This window comes from Urocitellus parryii, unplaced genomic scaffold (assembly GCF_045843805.1).
Source record: "Urocitellus parryii isolate mUroPar1 unplaced genomic scaffold, mUroPar1.hap1 Scaffold_59, whole genome shotgun sequence".
Lineage (NCBI taxonomy): Eukaryota > Metazoa > Chordata > Mammalia > Rodentia > Sciuridae > Urocitellus > Urocitellus parryii.
In genome coordinates this window covers 958,628-981,816 of record NW_027554094.1, presented here as the reverse complement: position 1 = coordinate 981,816, position 23,189 = coordinate 958,628, and the positions used below count along the sequence as shown (strand labels likewise).

The 23,189-nt window shown below is 42.7% G+C and overlaps 1 long non-coding RNA gene across 1 annotated transcript; it reads left to right on the top strand.

The window, feature by feature from the left end:
- Positions 1-9,742: 9,742 nt before the first annotated feature.
- On the top strand, positions 9,743-20,397 carry LOC144252758 (uncharacterized). Its single transcript, XR_013343056.1, has 4 exons — positions 9,743-9,931; positions 10,718-10,828; positions 18,320-18,396; positions 20,343-20,397. It is a non-coding gene; the product is annotated as an uncharacterized LOC144252758 (long non-coding RNA).
- The last annotated feature ends 2,792 nt before the right edge of the window (positions 20,398-23,189 follow it).

Genomic DNA, 23,189 nt, shown 5'->3' with positions numbered 1-23,189 from the left:
CAATGAACTTTACCATGACTGTCCCTGCTCCCATCTGAGCATATTTTGATTATGTATTTCTCTACAGGTTCCCGTGTGGCATCCAGTGGTAGCACCTTGGTTCTCCTGAAGTTCAGGAACTGTGCCAGGGTTTCTTTTATGTAACTTGTGTACATATCCAAAAGTCCTGATTTTTTCTTATCCATCACAAATTACAGACTGAAGTGCCAGACACTTATGTAATTGGCATTTCTAAATACTTCCGGAAGCAAATAATGAATGCACACAAAAAAAGGTAATAAAATATTCTTCATTGATTTCACTTTAAAGTTAGCCCAATTAAATTAACAGGGATTATAAAATCAGTTCACTACAAAAATTCTATCAAATAAGAAATGTATCTTGAGTAGATTTAACTGATGCCAATTATTAAGTTACAGTAATTATTAAATTATTTTTGCAAAATGCTCATATGCATCAACATATTTTTAAAGCATATTAATTAAGCAAAAATAATATCTGCTTTCTTCTTTAAGGGAAGCTCCTTCTACCCATGATTGCAGAAGATAAAAAACTATTTGCTTTTTATCTCCTCAGATTAAAAGATTGTAATCAGAGACAGAATGACAAATTGATTAAAATAAAAAGCTTTTTTATAAAACTTGAAAAGTACTATCATCTTGTTATGTATTCATTCCTATGAGCAATGTTCCATTTGAGATGAAACAAAATATTTTCCAAAAGTTATGTTTCTTTTGAACTACTATATTTCAAGTTTCTCAGCCTTAACTTCTGTAAAAATCATGTTATATTGAATAAAAAGGCAATTTTTAATAAATTCAGAATCTCACACTGAAAAAAGTACAGATGTGAAGCCAGATTTAAAGTCAGGTAGTTAGTGTAGTTAGGCAAATTGGGTCTAATACGGAGTGAAATCTAAAATGGAGGCCATACTGAGAATGACTCAGGGAAAACAGGACAACTCATGGAATGTTAATGAAGTCCCAAAGAGGCCCTAGGCCAAAGTCCACCTGGAAGAAGTATTAATGAATAGCCCCCAGCAGATTTGAAGATAGCCCATTACAAAGAAGTGATAATGAAGTCCTTCCTGCTCAGACTACTTCTTTGGCCCACCTGTGTCCCACCCCTCGGGCCTTCCAACCTACATTCCATCACTGAAAGTACTATAAAAAGGGGAGACAACTGCACTTCCACGGATTCCACCTCTTGGGTCCCCTTCTTCCTCCGGGAGAAGTCTTTTCTGCTGTCCTTTAATAAACTTCTAATTTCTACTCTGACCTTGCCTCAGTGTGCTTCTTTGGTGTTATTCTTCAACATCGGGGAAGCAAGAACTGGTCACCGGTCAACAATGGTATCAGATGGACAAATGTTTTTATCTTGTGGTTTTCCTGTTTATTCATGTTAAACAGTAGAATCAAATCCATAAAAATGGAAGCTGTTTGAATCAGACCATCCTGACTCTAAGGTAACACAGAAGATCAGCTTTCTTTAAAATGGACAGAGAACTGGTATATGTGTGCTTTTGGTTTTTCTCTGGTGGGGAATTAATATGAAATATCAAATTTTCAAAGGTTTCCATTTGTGGTCTTTAAAATCATAGCTGTAATTTTGTGAACCTCATGCCAATAGCAGTGGGATTTGCCCCCACCTCTGATGCAGAGCTGTCCTGGTCAACTGCATTGACTTTTATATGATGTGACAGGAAGTTATGTGGGGCAGTTTCAGAATCTAGACCTCACCAGCTTTCACAGCTTTTCACAACCTCCTCCCCCACTGCCCCCAGCCCTTGAGGAACTCTGGACCCCCAGGAAGAGAAGAAGACCCAGTACCGGATTTTAGAATCTCTCAGCTGCTAAACTACACATGTAGTGACCTCCCCCCACCCCAGGGAAGCTGCATGAGGAGGCCCAATAGGCATCAGAGCAACCAGTTGGACACAGCATGGTGAGAAGTATAGATAAGGGTTGTTTTCAGCCACTAAGCTTCAGGTTAAGGGATTCAGTGCAGCCACAGAGTCCAAAAATCTAATCCTCTTCCAAAAGCTGGTACAAAAAAATGAGTCCTCTTTCAAAAACTCCACTTAAGCACAGCCTTCTTTACAAACTGCTATATACAAAGAGATTCTGTACCAACATTTTAATGATCTTTTTCTATTCAATGTGTCAAAAGGAGGTAATATCACATTCATCATTTTCAGAAAAATTAGAGAATAATAATAGAAAAGATTATTTTTATACTTTGAAAATTTGTAATTAATTTCTCCTATTCAAAAATTATACTTATTGTATTTTTATTTTTAAATAAATTAAAATTTACACTACGATTTATCAGTGTAAGAGCTCGAAGGCTTCAACCTATCTTCAATTTCTCAGGGACAGGCAGCCAATTCTGCAGGTGATATTTCCTCCATTGTATTGTCATCTGATTTCTTCTTTTGTTGAGAATTTTTTTTTCTCCTTGGCTTAGAGGAGTGAGAAAATCTATTGCGGTAAAATTCACCTAGACTAATGTGAGAAATGAAGCCCACATGTGGAAATCTAGGCTGTAGCTTGAGAAACAAAATCATTGTGACAGATAGTTTCATTTTAGCACAAAAATTTTATCCTTAAAGTTTAGATTTTTTTCACTTTATTTTATTTGTATACACACACACACACACACACATACACATATATTTATTCTAATGAGGTGCAGAGGATCAAACCCAGTGCTTCACATGTGCTAGGCAAGTGCTTTACCACTGAGCTGCAACTGCAACCTCTAAAATTTAGAATTTTTCAATGAGCAAAGCAGAATTACTTTATGAATCTCAAAGGCAAACATTCTTGCCATAGGCTAAAAATAAGTAATATTCATTTACCTCTTTGAGTTCATTGATTTTCTCAGGTAGAATTTTCCCCCAGTATCTGAAAGTCCAAAAGGAACCTTGCAACCTGTCCTACTGCCTGTCTCACTAGCAGAGCCCCACCTGGCCTGGCTGTCTGGCACTCCTTCCCCAGGATGCACTTCAGGATGGACAATTTGGGGAATCATATGCATGCACCACAATCCGGTTTCTCGGCCTCCCACTGTCCTTCCCTGGGCAGTCCCCAGCCTGGCTTCCTGTGGCTCTCTGCTTCCCTATTTCTGCTCCACCATGCTGAGCTACATAGAATGGCAGAAGAAAGACATCAGGGTGGTTTCTGATGGCTTTGTACACTATATAAACTAGGCCTCCCTAACTTTTTTTGCCCAAAAGAAACACCCCCTCATGATCAAACCATTGTTTGGGGGCTTTGTTAACCATACTCAACATAACCTCTAACTATGTTCCCAACCTGATGCCCTCTAGTCCCTGAGAAGTGCATCACAGTCATTTGAATAATGTCACCTGAAGTTGTGCAGTACCCAGCCTGTGCAGTTATCTGTGGTGACCCTACACTGTCCTCAAACCATGAAGCATGGAAGTTTACAGTTGTAGTGTCATGGGAACAGTAAAAATTTCAGATGTGGAACATTTTGGACTTCAGATTTCTGGATTCAGGATGCTCAGCCTATGTGTGGACCATGAAGCTGTTTATTGTTTCCATTTGACAGTGTTAACTTACTCACTACTATTTCACAAGCCCCACACCCAGAGCCTCAAAACATCACTGGCCTTGTCAGCCCCTATATTTCTGGGGTTCCTGGGGGCTCAGCTGGACAATTTTTTCCCTGGTCTCTCTTGGGGTTCTTCATAAAGTTACTGCTCATGGTGGTGGAGACTGGAATCATCCCAAGACCCACTGGGATGTGGGCTGGCTGGGCCTCTCCCTGTCCCTGTGATGGCCTTTTGGGGCCACTCTGCACTGCTTCTGAAGGGGGTGGGGCAGACCTTTGGTTGATGGTTCTAAGAGGGAGCAGCCCAAGGCAGGGCCTGAAGCTGCTGTCCTCCTCTCATGGAAGTCTGAGTTGAGTGTAGGAATCTACACACGTGCTTCTCAGAGAATAATTGCAGGGTGGCATTTCCAGTGTTCCTGGCACAGCAATCAATTCTGCCAAGGCACTGTGCTGCTTAGTTAAGTAACCAGGCAGAGAGTACAGTGAGCTCTTCAACCAACTTGGTCCAGACTTGTGATTTTGCTTACACCCTTCTGTCAGAATGACTTTCTTTCTTTCTTTTTTTCTTTCTTTCTTTCTTTTCAGAAAGGGCTTAATCAAAATTAAATTTATAAAAAAGAAATTTTAACTCCCCAAAGGAAGGATTATGAATTAGGCCAACTGACAGTGCTAAGAAATATGGGAACCTAGAAGAAACTGACCAGTAAAAAAGTACACGTTACACCAGGGGGCCATGTAACGTCCAGCCTAACTCAGACAAGGTGAAAGGAAACATTCTGAGAAACTGAGGACCCTGCATGCGACTCTTGGTGCTGCTGGGTCCTAGGCCCCATTTGAGCCATCACCACAGGGAAATGTGACAGTACCCTGCCACCTTTGTGGGATGGAAAACATGGTCTTCCAGGAGCCTCTGTGACCTTAGGAAAATGTCTCATCCCACAGACGCTGCCTTCCAATTTATTTTTGCGTTTTCCAGAACATTTTAATAATTTCCAAATGAATCTGATCGACCTTCTTGAGGTCAACAGTGCTAAGGCAAGCCTGTTGAGCAAGTTACGGAGACTTGGGAAAAGAAAAGAAGGAGGTATGATTTTAGAAAAGCAGAGACTGAGGACAAAAAATAATCCTTTTTATTTTCTTGGGAACTTGTCAAGTTAATAATAAATTATGCACAACAAGTGAGTAATTTATCTGATTCACAGAAATCTCATCAGAGAATGCATAGTGGACATAATAAATTATGAATGTCACCTTAACAAATGACATTTACCATTAGGTTCAAAGTAGTATAATTATATGCAATTATTGTTATTATTATATATGACCACATGACATGGGAGTCAGGAAATCAACTTGTTACTAAGTCCGTTTCTGCTAGTCTCAGATACTACAAATATAGTTCAGAGAATACTCATGAGTGACATTTATCAGTATGAGGCGCCTGATGACAGGCTGAGGGAGACGGCTGGCATTAATAAGCCGCACAGAAACCTGTAGTAGAAGAGGTGGGAAAATCAGTTCTGAGAATCCAGTGAATAGACATACATTAGAGGATTCTAATTTCCTTTTTAAAATTCCTTGCTGTATATAAGGAATGGACAAGAATGTGAATTCATATTATCATGTGTACTATAGATGTAATTTTGGGGTTTAACTGAGTTTTTGCTCTAGCTTAGGGGTCTAAGGAACACAGGTAAAACGTTGTAATCAGCTACTTGATAAACATCGCTAGCAAGTCTTCATCTTGTTTAGCTGGTAATTCTGCAAAATGAATCATATTTGGAGGTTCTTTAAATTTTTGAAGGAGAGGTTTTTTTCTTTCACATTTTATAAGTAAAGACTATTTTAAGACATGCTTTCAAGAACAGCACTGAATAAAGCTGGCACCTAATTTTTTTAAAATGTGAAATTTAAAGAAGGGTTCTTTTAAAAGAGTATTTAAGAGAGCAATACAGCTCGCTATCCCTATCAATACACTTATCACGCCAATCAAATCTTTTGCATAGTCTAGGTCTCCCTCAAGACCCATCAACATAACTAACATAATGCGTGTGTTTGTGTAGATAAGACTCTTATTAATATTACCATTAAAATCATTTGGGATGAGTTTGATAGACCTTCCTTGTCTTAGTTCCAGCGTCTGCCATGTTTAATAGTGTGTGAGAGGGCAGAATTTAAATTTGTGGGGAAATATGAAAGATGGCCAGTGAGAACTTTTTTCCTGAACCTTTCCAGATTCAAAGTAGCTAGAATACTGTGCGGGGTGCTATCTGAAAATAAGTAAGTATATATGGCTTGATATGGGAGGTGGTACATTTGCACCTCCAAGCAGTCCTGGGCCTGGTCCTAATCAGAGAAGCTTGGGAGGCCACTGACGCTGCTGGGACTCTGTGTGTCAGGCTCGCACCTAGCGTGCTGTGGACTGCTGCTGCCAGTCTCAACACACATGAGCCCCACCGGGCTGCTACTTCTGAGACCCACTGGTACATGTGGAAAATCTCGTGAGGTTTGTCTGGAACATGTGAAATAGAGATGGTTTTGCCTAGAGCGGAGCGTGAAGCAAGTATGCAGAATGCTTTTGTACACTGTGGCCCAGTCGGAAAGCCTGCTGGGAAGGCTCCTGAAAGCACTCTGTTGTGAGTAAACCTATGGACCTACTAGTTAAACTGGAGGACTAACACAAACCTCTACATTTTCATGCATTTCATTCAAAATCATTGGCATTCCAAAATGAGATTATTCACCTTCAGCAGCTTTAAAGTCTTATAATGACTGAAAACTGAGCTTACAAATGAATTGAAATTTATCTCTGCCAAAAAAAGAAAATCCATGTACTCTATGAAAAGAGCATAAACTTTATAAAAAACCTAATTTTGAAATGTATAATTGTGCTTTGGGATACTTGAACTTGTGGGGAGAAGCTTTTGATGGAACTGCTGCTTCTAATTGGGAAAAAAAAAAAAAACTATATTTGGGGCTGGGGATGTGGCTTAGTGGTCAGATCAGTGCTAACACACAGGAGGACTCAGCTTCCATCCCTAGTACCACAACAACAACAAACTATATTTTGTACACAAATGTGCTAAAATTGAGATGTCAATCTGTGCAGTCTATAAATTTGTTTAAGATCATCAAAGAAAACAAATTTAAAATATATGTTGAGCTTCCTCTTGTAAAAATATATGTTGATGTGTGTAGCTCTAAGTTTTAAAAAGACAATTTCTAGGGAAAGACTTAAGCTGAACATTTTGTTCTTCTTAGTATAAAGAAACCAGAATGGAGAATATATTAAGCAGAGTTTGCTTTGAACATAGTAGATACCTTCCTACAGAGAAAAATTTTTATTTAAAATTCTATAGAGAAGCAGTAAATGAAGGTGTAACTTCAAATTTATACAGTTGTGAAGATAATTTCAGGAAATCTTATAAAGAAAAATAAGGAAAGCCATATGAAAAAAAAAGGCATTTTTCAGAAAATGCCAGTACCTACTATTAGAGAAAATGATGGCTAAGAAACTGATTAAACAATGTGAATACTAGCAGGAGTAAGAACTCTGCTCATTCTATTTATAGCATGCAGGTAATTAACAAAAAAAAAAGTATTATAAAATTGTTATTATTAAAGCTTTTCTATTGAGGAAAGCAAAAAGCAATAAAAAATGAAATAAACTTTATTTGTATGTGAAATAAACTTTATTTATTTATTTTTATTTTTTTTAAATATTTACTTTTAAGGTGTAGGTGGACACAACACAATGCCTTTATTTTTATGTGATGCTGAGGATCGAACCCAGGTTCCACCCATGCTAGGCAGCACTCTACTGCTGAGCCACAATCCTAGTCCCTATTTTTTGATATATACATTTTTTTTAGCTGAAGATGGACGGGATACCTTTATTTATTTATTTATTTTTATGTGGTGCTGAGGATTGAACCCAGAGCTTTACACATGTGAGGTGAGTGCTATACCACTCAGCCACAATCCCAGCCCTGAAATAAAATTTATTTAAAGTGAAAAATTAAAATTCTAGATGGGCTGAAGATTATTAACTGCTTAGATGTAGCTGATGTTAGTATAAACGGCATTTCATGCTGGGGAATAGTTATTAGAAAGGCCCACCAAACCAAGTTTCTGAAATTTCCCGGTCAGGTAGAAAATATTTTAATTATCACACTAGCACGTGGCTTAATGGAAATGAAATGTGATATACATGTTTCTCATTTAAAATTTTCAGTAAACATATAAAGTGACAACTGTGAAACTGGAGGCAATCAGTGTTGCATGGCAAACTAAGTCATGATTAAAACTGCTCCATTTACATATGAGGTGCCAAAATGCATCCTGCTACCATGTATAACTAATTAGAACAAATAATATATTTTAAAAAACTGCTTAAGCAAGCAAAACTACACTGAAATTTCACTTTACTCCAGTTAGAACATCAGCCATTAAGAGTAAAAACAATAATAAATGGTGGACAAGATGTGGAGAAAAAGGAACACTTTTATACTGTTGATGGGATTGTAAATTATTACAACCAGTATGGAAAACTAGTATGGAGGTTCCTCAAAAGACCTGGCATGGAATCACCATATGACCCAGCTAAACCACTGCATAGTATTTATCCTTAAGAATTAGTCATACTACAGCTACAGAAGCATACCCATTTTATAACTGCTAAATTCACAATTGCCAAACTATGGAACCAGCCAAGACGTCCATCAGTGAATGAATGGATAAAGAAAATGTGGTATGTATACACAAAGGAGCTTTATTCAGCCAGGAAGAAAAATGAAATCATGGCATGTATAAGAAAATGAATAGAACTTGAGAACTTAGGTTAAGTGAAATAAGCCAAACTCAGACGGTCAAAGGTGGTATGTTTTCTCAGATATGTGAAAGCTAGAGAGGAAAAAGGAAAATAAAGGTGTGTGTGGGGGGGAAATCTCATGTAAATCTATAAATCCAGAGAAGATATCTGTTGAGGGGAGGAAAGTGGGGGGGAGGGAGCAAGCGTTAAAAAGGACAAATACTGGTTAATGCTCCTGGCCAAATTGTTACATTGTGTTCATGTACGAATATGTACAACAAATCCCCCACTATGTACAACTATAATGTGCCAGTAAAACTATTAAAACAGATAAGCTGTTTAAATCATAATTTATAGTTTAATAAAATCAACTTTCATCTGATTGTGGAAAAATTAAACTTGACTGTCATTTTGGTTGTATTCTGGAAAAAGAACCACCAAATTAAGGGTACATAAGTTAAAGCTAAAAATCAAGCCTCATGCCATCAATAAGCAATATGGGAGAGTAAGCACAAGCAGGTCTATTTGGTTGTTTCTACTTATGTATGCTTGTAATACTTTGAAATTCCTAAAACCGGGGAGACTGGCTTGGTATTTTGGGAAACATCCTGGAAAATAGGAGAACTTTTCATTTTAGCAAAAACAATAAAAATAATAAATGCACCTCGTTTCCCGCTTTTCTCGCTCCTTCGGTTGACACACACCTATTTTCCCAGCAGAAACCTGGGATCTAGACCTCTGGAGGGCGCAGGGCGAGCCAACAGCCTGCGCCTCCTGCATGCAGCGAGGTGGTTGGCAGCGCTGCAGCGGAGCGTCCCGCCCAGCCCGGCAGCGTCGCCCCCTCTGCCCATCCCTCATGGAGTTCTGAGCTGGGAAAGCATTCCTGCAATTCAGTGGACGAAAAGGCGACCAGGCCCGCACGGGGCTGCGAGCTCAGTGGCCTCAGAGGTGCGCAGCGAGGGAGGGACGCGGCCTGCAGGACAAAGGCAGGCTGGCAGCTGAGGGAGGCGGGAACCGGCTGCCAGGGAAGCAGGGAAAGGCCTCAGGGGCGGGATCTACGCAGCTCAAGGGGACCTGCCCAGCGAGCAAAGCTAGCAGGGCCACGGGGGGCGGGGCGCTCGCCAGGGAGTGAAAAAGGGCCGACGCTGGGGGCGTGGCCTGCTCAGGCGGGTGAGGCGGGTCGTACGGTGGAGGCGGGGCCTCGAGGGCGGGCGGGGCCTGGGCGGGCGAAGAAAGGGCGGGGCGGGGCCTAGGGGCGGAGCTTTGGGGGCGCTGCAGAGCTGGTGGGTCCCAGCTGCCCTAGACAGTCACTGCCCTGATGGCGGCAGTGGCGGCCTCTGGCAGGTGGGGGTGAGGAGCTGAAGGGCCTGGGCTGCTGGGGCAGCAGGAGCTGGCCGTCGCCGGGAGCCAACAGGCGGATCTGCAGCTGGGAGCCCACCCCAGGCCGGCAGAGTAGGCGGCTGCAGCCGGATCCTGGAGCGCTGCTTGCGGTGGCTTCTCGCTCAGCCAGTGCCTGAGGCTGCGGCGGTGGCGGCGCCCCAGGTTCCGAGGGGCGGCGGTGGCAGGGCCGTGGTGTCCAGGGTCGGTGGCAGCGGGATCGAGGCCCTCCCTTGGTCGGCAGCGCTCGGCTGCGGCGGGGCTGGCGGAGACTCCTCCTCCCCTCCGCGCCACCTCCGCTCTGGGGCGCCCCGCGCAGCGGGCCAGGAGGGTTGGGGGCGCCGCGCTGGACGCCGGCCCTCACGGGGCCTCTGAGGACCCCGTACCCTCCCGCGGACACACCCCAGGGACGGGGCGGGCGGCGGCAGGCGTGTGGGGCCACGGGACAGCGGTGAGGGGTGCGGTCTCTGCCAGGTGGCCAGCCGCAGTGGCCCGGGCGCCGGGACCCGGACCCTTTTGTCTCCCGGCCGAGCTGGACTCGGGCTGCTCCGCGGGCGCCACTGCCCCACGCCCGTGCTCTGGAGGAGTTCGCCGCTGCTTGGAGCAGGAGGTGGCGTCAGACCCCGTCCTATGCGTCGCCCTTGGTGCGGTGCAGGGAAGGAGTCACGCTGTAGTGTGTTTGATTTATTATTAGTGGAAGGGATCGTCCCCTTCCCATTTCGGTTAACCAGTTCCCATCCTGCCGCAACCCTGGGGTTCTTTTCCTAGATTTTGTAAAATACCAACAAAGAAGTGTGGCGAGTCCAGTCGACAGCCCCTGACTGCCAGGCATGGCGAACTGAGAGCGCTTCCTTGGAGGGGCTGTTCCACCAGAAGGCCTCAGAGCCTTCTGGCCAAAATGAAGGGTGTCACTCCATCAAGTGCTTCAAGTCTCTTTCTCTCCTTTTCTAGGGTGAAAAGATTTCAAAAATCGACATTAAATTATTAAAATCTGGCTGCTTAGGAATTACAACCATAGAAGAAAATAATGCAAAAGGGAAATAGAACGAGTATCTTTGAGGGGTAAGTGTCCCAACTTCTTGAAAGTGTCAGAGATGAGATGTATGGATTTTTGAGATTGACGGGTGAACTGTAAATAAGCTTTTAATATATGGCATTTTGCACGAAGATATTTTTGTTTGTTTTGTTTTAGTTACTTATGGAAATTGTGGATTACCTGGACATCTTAAGACCCAGGAACCCGTTTATTAAGAATCTGCTGTCTTGAAAAATGCATTTTATGAATGCTTTGGATTAAGAAGGTGTAAACAGTGGTTTGTCATGTCTGCCACATAAGAGATAATCTGAATCAGTTCCCTCGCAATTGCCCAGATGCCTAAAACTGGCAAGAACTAGTACTTGGAGTGGTCATCCTTCAACAGGAAATACAGAGCTACCTATGTACTATATCATTAATTCTTAACCGCAAATATTGAGAGCAAATGCTGTGTGTTTTTAAGAACAGTTCATAAAAAAAATTCATACAATATTATGTCTTTCACCTAGTATCAAGAGTAAAATATAGGGAAAAAAAGAAAAACTGAAGAAAAAGTAAATAGCTAAAAAAGTATCTATTACTAAATCAGATGAGCTGTGTTATGTTGATTTCTGTGGGAGATCCAGCAGTGAGCAGAGTAGACAGAGTCCTACCTTCATGGAGCTTGAATTCTTATTTCTGTAGAGCGAGAATAGCTGAGGTAAATAAGACATTAATTTCTGTTGTTGCTTTTTCATTGTATTTTTAACTAATTTTGGAGTTTGCTGATTTTTCCAGTTCTGTTGTTAGTGGAACTAAGTTGAAGTGATCACGTTCTTGGACTGGCTTCTTCCATTCCTGCCCCTTCCACTTCTGTTAGGGCCTTGTGTGTCTTGTTGGACGGCCCTTGTCTAGAGTTGGCTTAAAGTGGAGCTCCCTTGGTAACCTGGGACTGCAAGATGCCTTCCAGTATCCAGGAGCTGGGGAGGGGCTGGAGGGTGCCTGAAGGCTGGGTCTCGTTGGAGCTCCGGGTGAACCTACTCTCGGGCCTTGAACCCTGGGGTCTTTGTGGGAGGTGTCTGGCACAGAGCTGGAACTCCCGACCCTCACCCTGGTCATGTTAGAGCCTGTGTTCATTTCAGGCCAACATCTGCAGGACCAGGAGTGAGTCTTCTGTGTGTGGCATGGCTTCCTGTGTCGCCCTGTGGAGTAGGAAGAAAGAGTGTCTTCAGGGCACCCCATATGAAGCATAGACAGAATGAAACTGTGATGACAATTTAAGATCAGTTGTCTAGGTTTTGAGAGTTCAGCAGGAAACTCGAGTCCATAGTGGAAGGCAGCGTGGCTTGGTAGGACAAGATGGCGAACTGGGAGACCACCCTGACACTTGTTGTTGTGTCAAATAAGAGTCCCTCAATGATGGACTGTTCTTTCCCAGCTTTTTATCTGTTTCTGTAGCATTGATGGTTCTTCACTTTTCTCTCTCTCGACTTCTACCTTGAGTTGTCCTCGCACCCCTTCTGTTAGGCATATGTTGTATCTCATACCCCTTCTGTTAGGCATATGCTTCTTTATGACATCATTTCTGATGAATTTTTTATATGGACCCTCGTGCTTTGGGTGGCACTTTACATACCATAATGCCAGCTGTCCTCTGAGGGAGAGCAGCATACAATGCTGCTGCCCATCTAGACTGTCGCAGCCTAGCTGAAAGAATGCCAAAACTCTTCATAAGAGAAAACAGAAGTAGTTGATGATTTAGGTCAGTTTTAACTGCAGACCAGGCTGGTATGGTGATTAATTTATTAACCTGCTCTCTGCTGTTGAGCATGCATGAATATGGCCTCAGTGCAGGTAGTTTTAAGTGGCCAGATAGCTGTCTCCTGTCTCAACTGGCTCCTGGTGTTTTGGGCACAATCAACGAAGGGACTGAGAGCAGGAGGGCTGCTGCCTTCTTGCCCTCACTTGTGGAGTGTTTTCTCCCCAGAATATTCTCCTTCCATAATCCATCTTGTACACCTGGTACCACTTCAGATAGCCATTGCTGTCCATGCTCAAATATTGTCAGATGAAAAGATCACTGAAAAGTATTGGGACTGTCCAAATTTAAAATAAACAAATCAGTGTATTTTCAGAAACAGTTTTCCCAGTCTGAGGCCATTTTCCATGGTGGTCCTCTTGCTTTGGACTTGGAGCTGTGTCGGGTGGACTTCAGGGTGGACTTCCAATCATCCCAAGCCTCCCACCCCTCCTCCACCCTTTCTCTCCATGCTGGGTGGGTTCCTGGGCCTCACAGAGAAGGCCTCCTGCTTTGTTGTGTGCTCTGGGTCACTTGCTGATCCTGTTGTCCTCAGCCTCGGCCACCTGTGCTTTGGTGGCTCAACACATCAGCCCTGTTTGCATGTTGGTCTGTTCAAAGCCAGCCACACTCTCCGTTCTGCTCTGCAGTCTTTTACTTTTATTCACTTTGGATAAGTCAGGTTTTTGCTTGTTTGTGTAGGCCAGAGAGAATAAGTGGTACACTACAAATTCAATTTATTCTCTGCCCAATTCAGGAAGGTTCACACACATATTCTGATTTTTGTGTGTTCCTGGGACAAAAAATAAAAATGTCCACTTTGACAGTATTGGATTCCTACTCCCCTGAAGTGGGTCAGCTGCTGTTTGTGTGGGGGAGGGGTGCGTGTGCTGCATGCTCTGGTCTGAGCCAAGCCCCGTCCCTGCTTTATAAGAGACCATTTCATTTATTTCATTTATTTCTGTATGACATCCTGGCTCTTGGAGGCATTTTCAAACACACCAGGCTGCTTCTTCCTTCAGATGGGCAGCAGGTAGGCTTGGGTGTGAACAGGGAGTGCTGTCTCCCTGTCTCCTGCTCCTCCTGAACCTCGTACAATCTCTCATTTCCAGCCGGAGGCTTAGCCTGTGGCTGTGCTCAGTGTTCCATCTGCCTTGGCCCAGAGGCTGTGTTTTAAAACTTTTTTTTCATTATTTGAGTGTTCTTTCTTTGAAAACCTCCTGCTGACTGTATTCCTTGCTGTCCCCTCAGCTAGGTTTTCTCAAGAGTACCCCCGATTGCTTCATTTGATGTTCTTTCTTTGTGTGTCCCCTACATTATTTTCTTTCATGGCTCCAATGTCCACATTAATACAGCAATCAGATCTGCTCCCAGAGCCTCTATCTGTTCTCAGTAGCATCTCTTTGCACGCAAATGCCCTTTCTGACCCTGGAATGTTCAGACCTGCTTCTTTACCAGTTTCTGTTCATTCATTTCTTAAATCCTCGGTGCAGGCCATGTGCCAGATGCATGCTAAGTTAAGCATCAGGGCTTAAGTGGTGCACCAAGTAAGGCACCGAGTTAAGTGGGAGGAGGTACACTGAACAGAATATCAAAACTGGACACACAAGTTATGTTTGGTGTGCGCCATGAAGGAGGCCATGGCATGGTGGGAGCATGTGATGAGATGCTCCTGCAGTGTCTGGAGTGCTGGGAAAGCTGATGCATAGGAAGTTCTCCATAATGGCTCCATTCTCTGGGTCCTTTCTACTCACAAGTGACGTGAAGATAGCAGTGCTGGCCTCACCTTGGAGGTCGATGAAGCGTCAGAATCTCTGGTTCCTGACAAAGAATCTGCCTTGTAACTGGACCCTAGTGTCCTTGAGATTGAGAAGCACTGCCCTAGGCTGTATTCTAGCATTTTCTTTGACTCTCTCCTATTATATTACTCCCGTCTAAGATATTTCACCTGTTTCTTAGATTAGTTCTTGAATTCCTTTACTAATTTACAATTTGTATTCACCTGTTCCTGGTCAGTCTGTTGGATTCGTTTGTGCACAGTTGCCCAATGCCTTCTTCAGGTCTTCCTCTTGCCTGTGGTAAGCTGCATAACCAATGCACAGTTCTCTGCTTAGCATTGAAAACTCTTCTTGACTCAGTTCTGCCTCCTCTCAGGTGCACAGCATGTTTCTATGACCTCAGCAGAGCATATGTAGCACATTCATTCTTTTAAGAAATATTTTCTAAGCATAGCAAACAGTCATTTTTAGCGATATGAACAAGTAAGTGTATTCTTATGTTTCTTAATGTTAAGTAAGAGTATTATATACTTGGTGAAACTATGAAACTTTTTAAAAGTTTACTTAGCCTCTTACTTTGTTGAGTGATTTTGCTATTTTTTAATTTTATGAGATACAATTGCTTAATTTATGAATTAAAATAAGTGAATACTTGTTGTCTTTTCTTACAAATTTCTTGAACTGTGTCCTGGTTGGTTGTGATCTTTAGTCTCTATTGATCTTATTGGTGTCTTCAGATTTCATCATTTTCTTTTAAATTTCAAACCAATTTCTCTATCCCGTTATCCTAATCTCATAAAGATCCTAAATGTCATTGCCTTTCTAGTGCACCATGTCTTGATTTGACCACACTGACCCTGTGTTGGCTGAGTTGTACCTGTGTTCTTTGTCCCTCTGAGTACCCATGGTCTTCATCATATGGAGAAGTGGGTATCTCCCGCCATGTGATTCTGGCTCAGCCCTGAGGTTTACTGTGGTCAGTGGGACATTAGCAAAAGTGACCTGTCAAACAGAGGCTTAAAGTGGGATTTGTCATCCTGTGTTTCCACCATCATTTTCACAAGAACCTACCCAGGACTTGGAGATGGTCCAGAGTGAGGACAGAGGTGAGGAGGGACAGACCCGTCTGCACCTTTTGTCCAGGATAGAGCAGATCAAAACACACAGACAGAATAAAGGAGAAATCATTGTTATTTTGATTTTTGGTATTTTGCTGTATCGTTGTAAGGAAATAGCTAAAACACAGACTGAGAACATAATATTCCAAAGGGGAAGTCATTATTTCTTTGTTGAGAATCTGAGCATTCTCAGATTGCTAAGCTGTACTCAGCCCTTTCCTGAGCCCAGGGCTCCTTTGTCCTCCTCCCCTGCCTCCCCTCCATGGTTGCTCCTCGGCCACTGTTTCTTGCCAGAAGGACCACAGTAGTGGCCTCCTCGCCTGCCTTCCTGATGGTGGGTCCCTCTGTCTTCAGACAGTCCAAGCCTCAGATCATGTTACTGCCCTACTGAATCCCCCGAGCTCCTCTTGGTCGGCTCCCTGCCCGCCCTTCAGCTTGCTGTCTCCCTCTTGTGCCCCTGCTCTGTGCTCCTCCCTCTCACGGTCCTGTTACCTTCTGAAGGAGGTAAGACCAACCAAGAGAGGTCTGGCTGGCTGCCAGCCTGTCATGGCTGGAGTGCCCTCTTCAGGGCTGCCTCTGCCCTCTCCCTCTCCACTGAGCCCTGTGGAGTCTCCCTGTCAAGTCAAAACCACATCACCCTACTTTGTCTTTTCTGAATTGTAGTATCTATCATGATCTGGAGTATTTCTGTGTGCATTCTCTTCTGCCTGTTGGAATGAACAGAGTGAATGCCTGTTTTATCCTCCTGTGTTCTTAGGCCTTAGGGACTCAGTAACTATTGCTTGCATTAATGGACAACTACTTATTTTAATTTAAAACATTGTCATTTTGGTCAGTTGGTAAGTTGTATTGCTTTAACCATGTCAGCCTTTTTCATCCACGGTTGTGTGTGTGTGTGTGCGTGTGTGTTTGTGTGTGTGTGTGTCTATGTGTACAGAAATTTAAATATACATGAAAGATAGTTATAGATGAAAAGGATCTGTTTTAAACCAGTACTTTTGATTATTTTATTTCTATTTTTTCAAATGATGTTGACATTCCCTTTTATTGACTCTTTTTTTAAGGACATTGCATCAGATTATATCATGTGATGGAGTCTCTGAAATCACCTTTTACCTGTCCATAAACCTATAATTTCATCCGTGGGGTTCCTATTTCTGAAAGATTATCAGTAAAAAATTCATATTCATTTGGAAAAGGGGGAGAAACTTTTTAGGTCTACTCTTAGTCAGTGTGTGTGTGAAGTTGCTGAGAGAAATAGAGGTCACCCAGTGGACCTAGTGGGATTCACAGGGAAAAGTAATGACACCAAAGGAAATATACAGTAGGAGAAAAGGAATTTGTGGGACAAGTGATAGATTCCCTACCTGCAAGTGTTTCAGTTATATAGTGAAATAAGTAGAAAAGCAAATACACATACCCACCCACTTTTTGCCATATTTGCTTCAAATCTGTATTTGATTTTGTTTTAAAGAAAACAATCTACACTTTTAGGAACCCTGTGTGTCCCTCCTAAATCTGGCCAGCCCAAGGTGAGCACCCTGTGAATCTGCTCTTCAGCCACGTGGCTTGAGCACAGAGGAGGTATGCAGATGGGCTGGTCAGGGTTTGTTCTGTAGCCATGCTTTTGAAGCACCTTCATTCTAGGTACCCTTTAAACTCAAAATTTATTGAGGATCCAAAGAGCTGTTTTCTTATGTAGGTTATATCTATCAGCATTAGCTGTATTTGAAACTTAAATTGATTATTTTATATAAAGTTTTAATGTAATGAGAATAATAAAACTATACATGCAAACATAAATAAAATTTTCATGAAAGAATACCTACATTATCCAAGGCAGAAATAAGCGGGAATGAAAAACCAAAACCAGCACTTTTAAGTGGCTTTTTCATTCTTTGAAAATGGTTTTAAATATTGGACTTAAAGGACAGATGCATTTCCAGCTCTGCTTCTACATATGGCCTCTGGAAAACCCCACCTTGACCTTGGGAGAGAGTGACTTTTTTGAAATGATCTGAGGCCTAGGGTCCCCCAGGCCTATCCAGCTTACACTTAGCAAACTGCCCTTGTGTGTGGATGGTGCTGCACCCCTGGTGTCACCCTGCTGCACTTTCTGTGTAACACTGCCCTTTAGGTGTGTCCTGTTGCATGTGGCTAATGATTCACTTTCACTAGTGTATGGGCAGAATTCTATTCTGTGAGCCATTATTCAGTTCTCTGTTGTCTTGTTGTGACTCATTTGGAAATGTGCACAGCTGTATAACTTCATGAAGCAGTGCTATGCTGCTGAGAACATTCTCAAGCATCCTTTTGAACCTGTACTAGGAGTAAAGGAGGGAGAGGTGCTGCAGCCCTCTTGCTGGGGGCCAGGTTGCTGGGCAGTGGGGTGTGCATTTTCATCTTCCACTCTGCGACATGTCTCCAACTGCCCTTGATACTTCTGTCCATTTATGGGCTTGTAGTAGTGTGTATTGAATTTTCATTTTTCCACTAGGCCACCAGCTTTTGCTTTGTTGTCAGGTTCTGTGTGTTGTGAATTTCTGTTCTGTCTGTGTTGTAATCAGGATAGTAGTGAATGCATCTAGAATCCCTAATGTCTAATAATTATGGTCTTTAGTTCTCTTATGGAATTTCCATTGCTGATTTTTGTAGCTTCCATTTGTTGTTGGAATTCTCCATCTTTCACCCTTTTATATACATCTGTTTTCGCCAATATTTTAATCACAGTTATTTTAACCTCTGGGTAATTTTTCAGCCTATATTAATTATCTTTTTTCTATAGATTACTCATCTCTTATTCTTTGCCTTTTCCTATCTAACAGTATTTTAATTGTATGTCAGATGGTGATAGATGATCACAGTGTCAGAGAAGGCTTTCCCCCTCCCTGCTTGGCCATGCTGGTGAGGAACTGGTGCAGGTGAGAACAAGCTGGGCTGGGGTCCTTGCTGATCTTGGGAAGGCCTCTGCTTCCTGTCTGTGCTTGGCATAGTTGGGCTGGTCAGCTCTGCTCAGCTCTGACGACTTGCTAATTCACTTCCCTGGGAGATGTTAATGTGTGGTGCTTTTGGCCTTGATTCCTTACACATCCTGGAGTTTTGTGTTTAAAGCAAGCATTCTGGCTTAGCAGAATTCTTCTCTCACATGCTGCCAGTGGAGCCCTCAATGTGGCTTTAGACACACCTGGCCTGGTCTCTCAGGCTTTTAAGCACAGCCCACAGTTTAGCAAAGTCCCTTAGGGAAAATGTACCTTGTTTTCAGGACCCATCACACATGCATTCTGCTCCTTAAAAGGGACACACTGACTCCTACAAACCTTGCTGCTTTGCTCCCTTGGTAGAGTCCCTTAAGGCAGCCGAGTCCCAATTCTTAGTCTGCACCTGTAGAATTAGCAGGTGTCCCCAAATCAACAAATGACCCCTGAAAGAAACCAGCAGTCACTTTGTTCCTCACTTTGAAAGATCTCCTGCTCTGGAGTTCCAGTTCTTCTCATTTTCTTGCTTTAGCAACCCCCTCGTGTTGGTAAAAATACAGTTTTCATTTTTCTCTCAGTTGCCAGTTGCTACAGGGGAGGTTGGTGCTAGGGCCTACTGTGCTTCGCCCTGCAGAAGGCCCTTGACTTTCCTTGTTTTACTGAATTTATGCCTCTGCTCAACAAGTTATTTCCTTTTTAAAAAGTCAATTTTGCCCCTGCCCTTATTTCTGTGAACAATACAAATGCATGTTTTAAGCCCTTAGCAATTTACTGAGTTACTTTAGCTTAGACGCGAGTACACGCTCCGCTTCTGGGTTTGCTGCCTTCTCGCTGAGTGCTGAGTTTTTTTTTTTTGTTTTGTTTTTTGTTTTTTTGTTTTTTTGTTTGTTTTTTTTTGTTGTTGGTAGTTCAAAACATTACATCTATTTTGATATATTTCACAGTTTGATTCAAAAGGGTTATGAACTCCCATTTTTACCCCGTATACAGATTGCTGAATCACATCAGTTACATCAATTACATTTCCATTGATTTACATATTGCCATACTAGTGTCTGATGAATTCTGCTCTCTATCCTATTCTCTACTATCCCCCCTCCCCTCCCCTCCCCTCTTCTCTCTCAACCCCCTATACTGTAAAACACTTCTTCCAATTGTATTATTCTTTCCTTACCCCTCACTTCCTCTTGTATGTAATTTTGTATAACCCTGAGGATCACCATCCCTTTCCATGCAATTTCCCTTCTCTCTCCCTTTCCCTCCCCCCTCTCATCTCTATTAATGTTGATCTTCTTCTCCTGTTCTTCGTCCCTACTCTGTCCTTAGTTACTTCCCTTATATCAAAGAAGTCATTTGGCATAGGTAACACATTTGTCAATTAACCAGATTTAATCATTCCATAATGTATATGAACTTTAGAACATTGTGCTGTATGTGATTTAAAAAAAAAAACATGCATCATTTGTCAATTAAAAAATGAATTTGAAAGACGAGGTAGACTCATTTTGAGTTGCTTTACTCTTTCCTTCCCCCTGACAACACCGTATCTTGCAAACTTCATTGCATTTAATGTGGACTTCACACTCTCCCTCCTTCTGCCCCTTCTTCTTCAGTCTTTGCCAATAAAGCCATGTGACCCCTCTACTTAAAAGTTCTCCTGTGGCTTCCTGCTTCAGTGCAAAATCAAGACCTTGGCATGGCTGGAAGGCCCCGTGTGGTCAGGTGTCCAGTTACCTTTCTGACCTCAGCTTCCAGACTTGTTTCTCAACCTCAGTCACCTGGCTGGAGTGTGCTGGACCCTCACCTGCCTAGAGGCTTGCTCTTGCTATTCCCTCAGTGTGGAAAGAGTTTACCTGGGAGATGCCCATGGTTCACATACTGTCCCTCTTCAGGTCACCTCTTCATGGAAGCCTTCCTGGTCTTGTCCACCTAAACTGCAGAAACCACCTGTTCCACTCAGCTTTTTCACTGCTGTGACTGAAAGATCTGACCAGAACAATAAAGAAAAGTTGATTTGAAGGCTCACAGTTTCAGAGGTCTTAGTCTTTAGAAGGCCGTCTCTATTCCTCAGGGTTCGAGGTGAGGCTGGACATCAGGGTGGAAAATTGTGGCACTGGGAAGTAGCTCACATGATGGTCAGGAAGCAGAGAGAGAGAGAGAGGTCTCCATTTGCCAGGTACAAATATATACCCCAAAGGCACACACCCCTAATTTCCACCTCCTCCAGCCACAACTTACCACCTCCTACCAGTTAATCCCTATCAGGAGATTAATTCACTGATTGGGTTAAGACTCTCACAACCTCCAATGATTCCTCCTCTGAACCTTCTTGCATAGTCTCACACGTGAGCTTTTGGGGGACACATCACATCTAAACCACACCACCACCCCACTATGGCCTCCCAACTCCATTCTCCTGCTTCTTTGGTAAACTTTCTCCTTAGCATTCAGCTCTAAGCATACGGTGTATTTTATTTAACTAAATTACAGTTAGTTTTCATGGGGGATTGGTTTCAGGATACCCCAGAGATATCAAAATTCACAAACGCTCAAGTTCGTATCATAAAATGAAAATAGTATTTGCATAGGACCTATATCAATCCTCCAATAGACTTTAAATCATCTCTAGATCTTGTATAATACCTAAGATAGTATAAATGCTTTGTTAATTGTTGTTACATTTTGTGGTTTAGGGAATAGAACAAGAAAAAATGGTGTATATATTCAGATGAAAAAAAAGTTTTCCCGTTTTTGTTTTGTTTTGTTTTTTGTTTGTTTGTTTTTTTGGTGCCAGGGATTGAACTCAGGGGCACTCAATCACTGACCACATTCCCAGCCCTTTTTTTGTATTTTATTTAGAGACCCCTATCTCTAAACCAAAAAACTCTCCCTGAGTTGCTTAGTACCTCCTTGCTTTTGCTGAAGCTGATTTTGAACTTGAAGTCCTCTCTTCCTCAGGCTTCCGATCCCCTGGTTTTACAGGTGTGCACCACCATACCCAGCTTCCCCAATATTTTTGATCCTTGGTTGGTTTAATCCCAGGATGCAGAACTCGTGTGTCTAAGGACCCACTGTGTTTATTACCCATCTCCCTCAATTAGAATATATGCTTCATGAGGGCAGAAATTTTGTGTGATTTGACTGCTGCCCTGTGTCCAGCACTCTGGCACATAGAAGGTGCTGATGCCACGTGCTGAGTGAGTGGGTGAATCACATCCGCCCACTGAAGGGGGCAAGTCAAGCCAAACATGGGGATACATGAACTGCTCCCTCAACGGTGCTCTGCTTTGACAAATGCTCTGTGGCTATGATGATGATATTGGTGAAAGTTGACCTCGATGGCTTGTGCATAAAACTTTTTGTCACTAAAGGGACCGAAAGTCCTGGATGGGCAATAAAATGGTACAGAGGAGAGAACGGCAACCAAAGTACCTTGAGAACTGTCACTAAGCAGGAGTACTGTGGAAGTAACTCCTTGGCTCATAGGAAATAAAAGCATAGGATCATGAGCCTGAACACCCTGTGTTAAATTCTCCATCATTGAGAAGTTGTCTTTCTGGGTGTATTTTAAATATCCCCACCTGGTACATAATTGATTCTGATTATAGATTCTTTTACCTGATTAGGGAGAAATACTGAATTAAGAGCAGACTTGTCTATTTTTTAAAAAAAAATATTTATTTCTTTTACTTGTACACCTTTGTTTTTATGTATTTACTTTTACGTGGTGCTGAGGATTGAACCCAGGGCCTCGCACATGCTAGGTGAGCACTCTACCACTGAGCCACAACCCCAGGCCAGACTTGTATATTCTTACAGAGCATCATTCTCTCCTTTCAGCAAGTATGGAATAAATAAACAGTATAATCCGAGAGGCTTGTTTGTTGGATTTTTTGATAGGGCAGCACATGGAATGGTCAAATCAGCCATGTAAACTTGTCTTATTCTTAGGCCCTTGGCAGAGAATTGGCTTGTGCCTGCTGCCTGAGAAGGAGCCACTTGGGTCTGCCTGACACAGGTCCCTCCCAAGATATAGAACAATGTCCCTGAAAACTCTGCTGTCCCCTTTGAAGTCAACCCTTGCCTATATCTGGACCCACAAGAGGAATCACATTTCATTATTTATATCAGCACAGATTCATTTTGCCTATTCTCGAATTTAATTTAAATGGAACCATACAGTGTCCCTGGCTTCTTTGTTTCAGTGAAATGATTGTGGGATTCGTCCATGTTACCGCTCACATGTGTGGAGTTTGTTCCTTTTCATTACAGGCATTTTTGTCTTGCTTCATTGTTTCACCCAGGATAATGGGGACTTCAGGGTGAAATGCTCAAACTGGAAGTAAAGAGGTATTTCTTTTCCTGGACTTCATCCAACTGGAGGGGTGCAGCTGTCATTTTAAGTCCCCCCCCCCAGCAGTTCAACCTGGCAAAGTTGAAGCCCCCTTCTGAGTATCTCCATCATGGCGGGACAGTCCTTTGGTGCCATGAACATTACACGTTGTTGGGAATTGTTTTGCAGAGCCAAAGTCATTTGATTCACAAAACGCCTCCAAATGCTGCTCTGGGGCTCTCCAAATATTCCCAGCACTTCAAATCCAGAGTCATTAATATTGATTTTCAAAGTTAGATGCTTACTACAGTGATTGCAGGGCCTTATGCAACCCTTGAGGTCTGTATCTTTGGAAGAACATTATTTCATGGCAAAGAAGAAAGACAGCTTCGTTTTGAGAGCTCTC